General features: G+C 40.9%; 1 long non-coding RNA gene across 1 annotated transcript in view; it reads right to left on the reverse strand.

The window, feature by feature from the left end:
• The window catches only part of LOC307181966, a 117,066-nt gene extending 114,350 nt beyond the window's left edge, over positions 1–2,716 (reverse strand). The window contains exon 1 of the long non-coding RNA XR_013827086.1: positions 1,952–2,716. This is a non-coding gene — a long non-coding RNA (uncharacterized lncRNA). The remainder of the gene's footprint in view (positions 1–1,951) is intronic.
• Positions 2,717–8,924: the final 6,208 nt, after the last annotated feature.

Consider the following 8,924-nt stretch of genomic DNA (forward strand, 5'->3'; position numbering starts at 1 on the left):
ATTCTTCTGACTCTATCCAGAGGATATCCCTATGCAGGACTGTGGTTCTTTTAGCAGCTGCAGTTGAGTTCTCTTCCACTGGAATAGGTGTAGTTCTCTTAGGATCTTAAAAGTTCAACTGCACCCATATGTGCCTCACTTTTGAGGAGACCAAAGAGAACTCTAAAGATTATCAAAGAACCTGTCTCACATCCCCTTGTTTTAGAAAACACTTCAACCCTTAGCACTTAGCGGCTATCCCAGACAAAATCATATTCCCAGACCCTCTATTTATTATTGCCAAAGACCATAGCAGAGACTCAGTAACATCTGAGAGAGGGAAGTAGAAATGGGACAGAATTCTTGACTGCAGCTTTGCCAGGAGGCTGGTCATTCTGTGTCTTTGTTGGAAGAACATGACCTTTACGGCACCATTTCACCATGTTAAGGGGGAGTGGATGGGAAGGCCTTTTATGCATATTTTCTCAGCCATTAGAGCGTGGAATTTGAGACCTGGTTCCCTTCTAACAAAGTTTTAAAACCCGCAATGGTGGCAGTGCCAGCCACTAGGTCTTATTTTATTTACAATCTAACATACTGAAAACATCTTAATTTCCATTTGCCTTGGAGCCCTGTGTTGCTAGCATCCCACTGCTGAAATGAATGAGGGTTCCGCCCAGTTACTTAGTATCCACTATCTCTTGTGAAGACATATTTTCAGCCCTAGGTCACAGATTTTAAGTACACGGATGAAACAATTGTTGTTGTTGCTGTTGCTTAGCTGCAAATCTACAATCCAAGACTTTAAAAAGCAAAGAAGCTACACTTCTTGTGGGGGTCAAAGAAGACTTCACCCCAAAATTAATGTTTTGAACTGAATAAAAATGAAACCACAACATATCAAAATTTTTGAGATGTACCTAAAGCAGTGTTTAGAGGGAAATGTAGAGCATTAAATGTTTCTCATCTAAAAGAAAAAATATTTCAAATAAAAAATCTAAACTTACACCTTAAGAAACTAGAAAAAGAGTAAGTTAATCTAAAGCAAAAAGAAGGAAGGAAATAATAGAGATAACATTGGAAATCAGTAAACTAGGAAATGGACGTACAGTTGAGAAAAGCAATGAAATCAAGAGCTGATTGTAATAGGCTGTATAATGGTCCTCTGAAGATGTCCATGCCCTAATCTCTGGAACCTGGGGCTACATTACTTTAGCTGGTAAAAGGAATTTTGCAGGTGTGATTACTTAAAGATCTTGAACCAGAGAGATTATCCTGATCATCTGGCTGGGCCCAGTGGAATCACAAGCATCCTTATTAGGGAGGACAGAAGGCTCAGAGTTAGAGATGTGATAGTAGAAGCAAGAAGTTGAAAGATGCAAGAAGGGAGCATGGGTCAAGGAATGCAGGTGGCCTCTAGAAACTAAAAAAGGCAAGAAAATGGGTGTTCCCCTCAGAACCCGCAGAAGGAACTGGCCCTGCCAGTACTGTGACCTCGGCTCAGCGGGGCTGATTTGTAACTTCTGACTCCCAGAACTCTAAGGTAATAAAGTTGTGTTGTTTTAAACTACATTAGTGGTAATTTATTACAGCGGCAGTAGGAAACCAATACAATAATCCCTTGAAAGATCTATAAAATAAATAAACCTCTACTCAGACTTACCAAGAAAACTAGAGAGAAAATACAAATGACCAATATCAAGAACCAAAAAGGGTATCACTCCAGATATTCAAAGGATAATAAAGGAAAATAATAAACAACCTATGTCAAATTCTACAGCTTAAATGAACAGGCGATTTAAGACTCAAATTACCAGTTTAGTCACAAAGAAATAGATAACCTAAAATGATAAACAACGTATACCTATGAAAGGAACTGAATTCTTATTTCAAAAGCTTATGTCACCAACAAAGCTCATTCACAATTCCTGGGAAACAAAAATAGAATCTGAGTAGTAAAATAAAGTCTAACCTTTTATTTTTCTCTTGTGCTTCATCTCGTTTCACTTGCTCACAGGTTGCTGCAGGCAGAGAGGCCTCTGACCAGAGCTCCTCACGCAAAACCGCCGCGCAGGACAACTCAGCTCTGCGGCCCGTGCACAGAAGTACTGCGCCCGACTCGTCAATTCAAGATGGCGGCAGCGGGCCGTGTGCAGAGACACTGCACGCGGCACCTCAGTCTGGAGCCGTGAGGAGCACACCTGCACGGAGTTGGGAGAACTCCGCCCTCTGCCCTCTCCGCTGACGAGAGCCCTATAGAGAATCCCCTCCCACATCCTGTGGGGAGAGCTAGGACTTCAGAGTGCGAATCTCCCGTTATTAGGGTCATATCCATTTAGAACAGGTGTGTCCTCTTGGTGAAATGACCACATTATCATATAATATATAATGTCCATCTCTATCTCTGGTTATAGTCCTGTTGAGTTTTCAAAGGACCAGAAGCTGTGTAGCTGATCTAGCCCTGCCTATTTATACCTGGCACATCATTTTAAAGTGAGATCCTCACACATAAATGGCTTTTAGGACACATGAAATGTAGCTTTCTTTGCTTTTTTTTTTTTTTTTTTTTTGCGGTAGGCGGGCCTCTCACTGCTGTGGCCTCTCCCGCCGCGGAGCACAGGCTCCGGACGCGCAGGCTTAGTGGCCACGGCTCACGGGCCCAGCCGCTCCGCGGCATGTGGGATTTTCCGGGACCGAGGCACGAACCCGCGTCCCCTGCATCGGCAGGCTGACTCCCAACCACTGCGCCACCAGGGAAGCCCCACTTCCTTTGCTTTTTAAAGCTGGATTGTAGATTTACAGCCAAGCAACAACAAAAATTCTTTCATTCCCTATGAAACCTTTTTCTTTTCCCTCTAATCAAAACCTTGCCTCAGCTGCTTGTGTTTACTGAAGCCAGTGCAGCTCTAGCATGTTTGTGAGGCTGAGCACTCGCCGCCCTGCGTGTTTAAAACCAGCTACTTGCTTGTGGATAAAGTTGCCATTAACTGCTAGGTCAAAATCCCACTGGACTATGCTTACTAAAATCTAAAGCCTTAAGCTACCAGTCCAACCCCACTAGTCAAAAGAAAATCACATAACTGTAAAAACCAGCCATGTGTCACAACAAAGCCCTACAAACCCGCAAAGCAAAAAGAATAAAATAAAATCATGTGGCCCATGTTTATTTCACCTAAGGCCTAAAGCTACTTACTCAAAGCCTCACATATTTCTGGCTCCCCAAGTTGCAAATTCAACTATTTGTCTGTCTCTCAAGCTACCTGGATTATGCTCCAAATGCTGGGGGAAAGGATGCTATATATTGGATTCCTTCAAACTCCATCACCCTCCTCACCCAACAGCCAATCATCATAATTGATCACAGACAATGTGTAATAAGGCGTCTTTTCCCCACAACCCAGCCCCACACAAGCCTCAGAATTTTTTTTCTTCACTATTCAAGGTCCTGAAACCAAGCAGGACCCTGTGGGGCTCCTGGGCACAAAAGTCTTTCTGCGTACCCCTTTTTCTTGATTATAGGAAAGAGGCTTCTTTCAGAACTCCAAGACCTTTCCTGAGTTCCAACAGAGCAGGTTCAAACAATTGTTAATCAGGGAAGGGAGGGGATGCAGAGATAAGGAACAAACAGGGGGGGGGGGGAACAATAGCGCAACCTTGAGGCAGGGTCCTGGTTCCTCCTCAAGAAATATACATAACAATGTATTTGAGCTGTTTTGCAGATACTGAAATCCCCACCAGGTGAAGGAAGTTAACTGTATGCCGCCCAGGAGCATACAGACCTCAAACTGGTTGGAACCAGAAGGTTGATGATGCTGACTCCCACTTACCTCACCACCAACCAATCAGAAGAATGTCCGCGAGCTGATCACGCCCTCTTTGAACCATTACTATAAAACTCCTCACTATCCCCTCCAGGGCAGGACACACAGTTTTGAGGGTGTTAGCCTGCTGTGGTCCCCTTTGCCTGGCAAAGCAGTATTCTTTTCTACGTCAGCCAAAACTCTGTCTCCAAGATTTAATTTGGTGTCAGGGTACAGAGGCCAGATTTGGCTTCAATCCCTTGCTCTATTTCATGAAGGAGGAGCTTACTAGGATCCTGGAATGATGACAAGGGTGAGAGATGTCCCACACAGGACAGTTTGGATGGAGGCTTGGCCACACCTAGGATCCCAGTGGGTGTCCGTCTGCTGGATGAGCCACAGGCAGTGAGCAGGGCAGCAGGCTGTGTCATGCTCTTCTGTAGTAACTGCTTTCATTCATGGGGCCCCTCACCTCAGTCAGCTACTTAATATAGCCTCTGGCTGCCTACACAGCTGTGTCCAGGATTACCTTCGGATTCCTGCACCCTCCCCACCCCAAATGACCCTCATACTCTGTCCTGGAGAGAAAGGCATGGCTCTCAGCCTCACCCTCCATCTCTTATTAAACTCTGTGATGGCGTATACTATGCTCTGCGCCCCTCAAGGCCTTTCCTTTGAATTCTTAAGAACCTAGTTTGGAAGTCAAACAAAAATGGATATTAACAATTTCTTTCTCTTTCCATTTGAATGTTCTAACTGGGAGAAGGGTCTAGACATATAGTAAATTACAGACAGTGCAGAGATTAATATTTCAGGATTGCAGGTTAGCACACGTGCTTACCCACACTACCCCAAAGGGTCTCACGATCCTTTCAAATGCCCATTCTATTAGAGTTTTTCCACACAAGGAAAACTATTCATCATCAAGTCTAGTCAAATGACAGTGCTGGCAGTTAAGCAAGTCAGGAGGTCTTACAAATGGAGGTACTACTGCTGGGAGAGGTTAAGATGTGCGTCCAAGACACACTGCTAGTTAGAAGCAGGGATTCAACTCCAGGCTCCTGAAGCATCACCTGGGGTAACTTGACAGGACTGGCTGGCAGCCAGCTCAAAGCAAGATCTGGACACAGGGCGGAGGTCAAAGCAGGGAAGATGCTTCCTTCTACAATCAAAGGGCCACAGGGGAAGATGGGAGAGAAAGGTCAAAAGGAAGGTGAGCCTGATTTTGCATTATGTGTGAGTGAGCGGGCCACCCTTCCAAAGCACCAAGACCCAAGGGGGCTCCCTTTAGATACTTTTTGATTGTTTCTCATCCAAAGCTATGTTCCAAGACCAAGAATTTTCTAGCTACCTTTATAAATAGGATATAAGTGTAATATAGAAAATGTAAGGAAAATGCATATCCTAGCGAGGTAGACCTATGTATGGTAGAGCCTGTGGCTGCAGAAGGTACTAAAGTCCCACCACTTATGTCATTACCCTTCTAGGCTATTCTTTAGTTAGCTACAATAATATGATGCTTTCTTTTACTGAGCTCTGCACACCAAAGCAACACCCAGCTCTACCCACACCAGTCTCTCCCATCAGCAAACTTGCACAAGCTTCTTAGGTAGCCTCATCCACCACAGGGCAGACAGCAGAAGCAAGAAGAACTACAATCCTGCAGCCTGTGGAAGGAAAACCACATTCACAGATAGACAAGATGAAAAGGCAGAGGACTATGTACCAGATGAAGGAACAAGATAAAACTCCAGAAAAACAATTAAATGAAGTGGAAATAGGCAACCTTCCAGAAAAAGAATCCAGAATAATGATAGTGAACATGATCCAGGACCTTGGGAAAAGAATGGAGGCAAAGATCGAGAAGATGCAAGAAATGTTTAACAAAGACCTAGAAGAATTAAAGAACAAACAAACAGAGATGAACAATATAATAACTGAAATGAAAAAAACACTAGAAGGAATCAATAGCAGAATAACTGAGGCAGAAGAACGGATAAGTGACCTGGAAGACAGAATGGTGGAATTCACTGCCACAGAACAGAATAAAGAAAAAAGAATGAAAAGAAATGAAGATAGCCTAAGAGACCTCTGGGACAACATTAAACACAACAACACTTGCATTATAGGGGTCCCAGAGAAGAAGAGAGAGAGAAAGGACCCGAGAAAATACTTGAAGAGATTATAGCCGAAAACTTCCCTAACATGGGAAAGGAAATAGCCACCCAATTCCAGGAAGCGCAGCGAGTCCCGTATGGGATAAACCCAAGGAGAAACGCACTGAGACACATAGTAATCAAATTGGCAAAAATTAAAGACAAAGAAAAATTATTGAAAGCAGCAACAGAAAAATGAAAATTAACATACAAGGGAACTCCCATAAGGTTAACAGCGGATTTCTCACCAGAAACTCTACAAGCCAGAAGGGAGTAGCATGATATACTTAAAGTGATGAAAGGGAAGAACCTACAACCAAGATTACTCTACCCAGCAAGGATCTCATTCAGATTTGATGGAGAAATCAAAAGCTTTACAAACAAGCAAAAGCTAAGAAAATTCAGCACCACCAAATCAGCTCCACAACAAATGCTAAAGGAACTTCTCTAAGTGGAAATACAAGAGAAGAAAAGGACCTGCAAAAACAAACCCAAAACAATTAAGAAAATGGTAATAGGAACATACATATAGATAATCACCTTAAACATGAATGGATTAAATGCTCCAACCAAAAGACACAGGCTCACTGAATGGATAAAGTAAAAGGACCCATATATATGCTGCCTACAAGAGACCCGCTTCAGACCTAGGGACACATACAGACTGAAATTGATGGGAAAAGATATTCCATGCAAATGGAAATCAAAAGAAATCTGGAGTAACAATACTCATATCAGATAAAATAGACAATAAAATAAAGAATGTTACAAGAGACAAGGAAGGACACTACATAATGATCAAGGGATCACTCCAAGAAGAAGATATAACAATTATAAATATATATGCACCCAACATAGGAGCACCTCAATACATAAGGCAAATGCTAAGAGCCATGAAAGAGGAAATCGACAGTAACACAATAATAGTGGGGGACTTTAACACCTCACTTAACCAATGGACAGATCATCCAGACAGAAAATTAATAAGGAAGCAGAAGCTTTAAATGACACAATAGACCAGATAGATTTAATTGATATTTATAGGACATTCCATCCCAAAACAGCAGATTACACTTTCTTCTCAAGTGCACACAGAACATTCTCGAGGATAGATCACATCTTGGGTCACAAATCAAGCTTCAGTAAATTTTAAAAAATTGAAATCATATCAAGCATCTTTTCCAACCACAATACTATGAGATTAGAAATCAATTACAGGGAAAACAAACATAAAAACACAAACACAGGGAGGCTAAACAATTCGTTACTAAATAACCAAGAGCTCACTGAAGAAATCAAAAAATACCTAGAGACAAATGACAATGAAAACATGATGATCCAAAACCTATGGGATGCATCAAAGGCAGTTCTAAGAGGGAAGTTTATAGCAATACAAGCCTTCCTCAAGAGACAAGAAAATTCTCAAATAAACAATCCAACCTTACACCTAAAGGAATTAGAGAAAGAGGAACAAACAAAACCCAAAGTTAGTAGAAGGAAAGAAATCGTAAAGATCAGAGCAGAAATAAATGAAACAAAAACAAAGAAAATAATAGCAAAGATGAATAAAACTAAAAGCTGGTTCTTTGAGAAGATAAACAAAATTGATAAACCTTTAGCCAGACTCATCAAGATAAAGAGGGAGAGGAATCAAATCAATAAAATTAGAAATGAAACAGAAGTTACAATGGACACCACAGAAATACAAGGCATCATAAGAGACTACTACAAGCAACCCTATGCCAATAAAATGGACAACCTGGAAGATGGACAAATTCTTAGAAAGGTATAACCTTCCAAGACTGAACCAGGAAGAAATAGAAAATATGAACAGACTAATCACAAGTAATGAAATTGAAACTGTTTTTAAAAATCTTCCAACAAACAAAAGTCCAGGACCAGATGGCTTCACAGGTGAATTCTATCAAACATTTAGAGAAGAGCTAACACCCATCCTTCCCAAACTGTTCCAAAAAATTGCAGAGGAAGGGGCACTCCCAAACTCATTCTATGAGGCCATAATCACCCTGATACCAAAACCAGACAAAGGTATTACAAGAAAAGAAAATTACAGACCAATAACACTGATGAATATAGATGCAAAAATCTTCAACAAAATACTAGCAAACAGAATCCAACAACACATTAAAAGGATCATACATCATGATCAAGTGGGATTTAACCCAGGGATGCAAGGATTCTTCAATATACGCAAATCAATCAACGTGATACACCATATTAACAAATTGAAGAAGAAAAACCATATGATCATCTCAATAGATGCAGAAAAAGCTTTTGACAAAATTCAACACCATTTATGATAAAAAAAAAATCTCCAGAAAGTGGGCATAGAGAGAACCTACCTCAACATAATAAAGGCCATATATGACAAACCCACAGCAAACATCATCCTCAATGGTGAAAAATTAAAAGCATTTTCTCTAAGATCAGGAACAAGACAAGGATGTTCACTCTCACCACTATTATTCAACATAGTTTTGGAAGTCCTAGCCACAGCAATTAGAGAAGAAAAAGAAATAGAAAGAATACAAATTGGAAAAGAAGAAATAAAATTGTCACTGTTTGCAGATGACATGATTCTGTACATAGAGAATCCTAAAGATGCCACCAGAAAACTACTAGAGCTAATCAATGAATTTGGTAAAGTTCAGGATACAAAATTAATGCACAGAAATCTCTTGCATTCCTATACAGTAATGATGAAAAATCTGAAAGAAATTATGGAAACACTCCCATTTACCATTGCAACAAAAACAATAAAATACCTAGGAATAAACCTAACTAGGGAGACAGAAGACCTGTATGCAGAAAACTATAAGACACTGATGAAAGAAATTAAAGATGATTCCAACAGATGGAGACATATACCATGTTCTTGGATTGGAAGAATCAATATTGTGAAAATGACTGTACTATCCAAAGCAATCTACAGATTCAATGCAATCTCTATCAAATTACCAATGGCATT

The sequence above is a fragment of the Stenella coeruleoalba genome, assembly GCF_951394435.1.
Source record: "Stenella coeruleoalba genome assembly, chromosome: 2".
Classification (NCBI taxonomy): domain Eukaryota; kingdom Metazoa; phylum Chordata; class Mammalia; order Artiodactyla; family Delphinidae; genus Stenella; species Stenella coeruleoalba.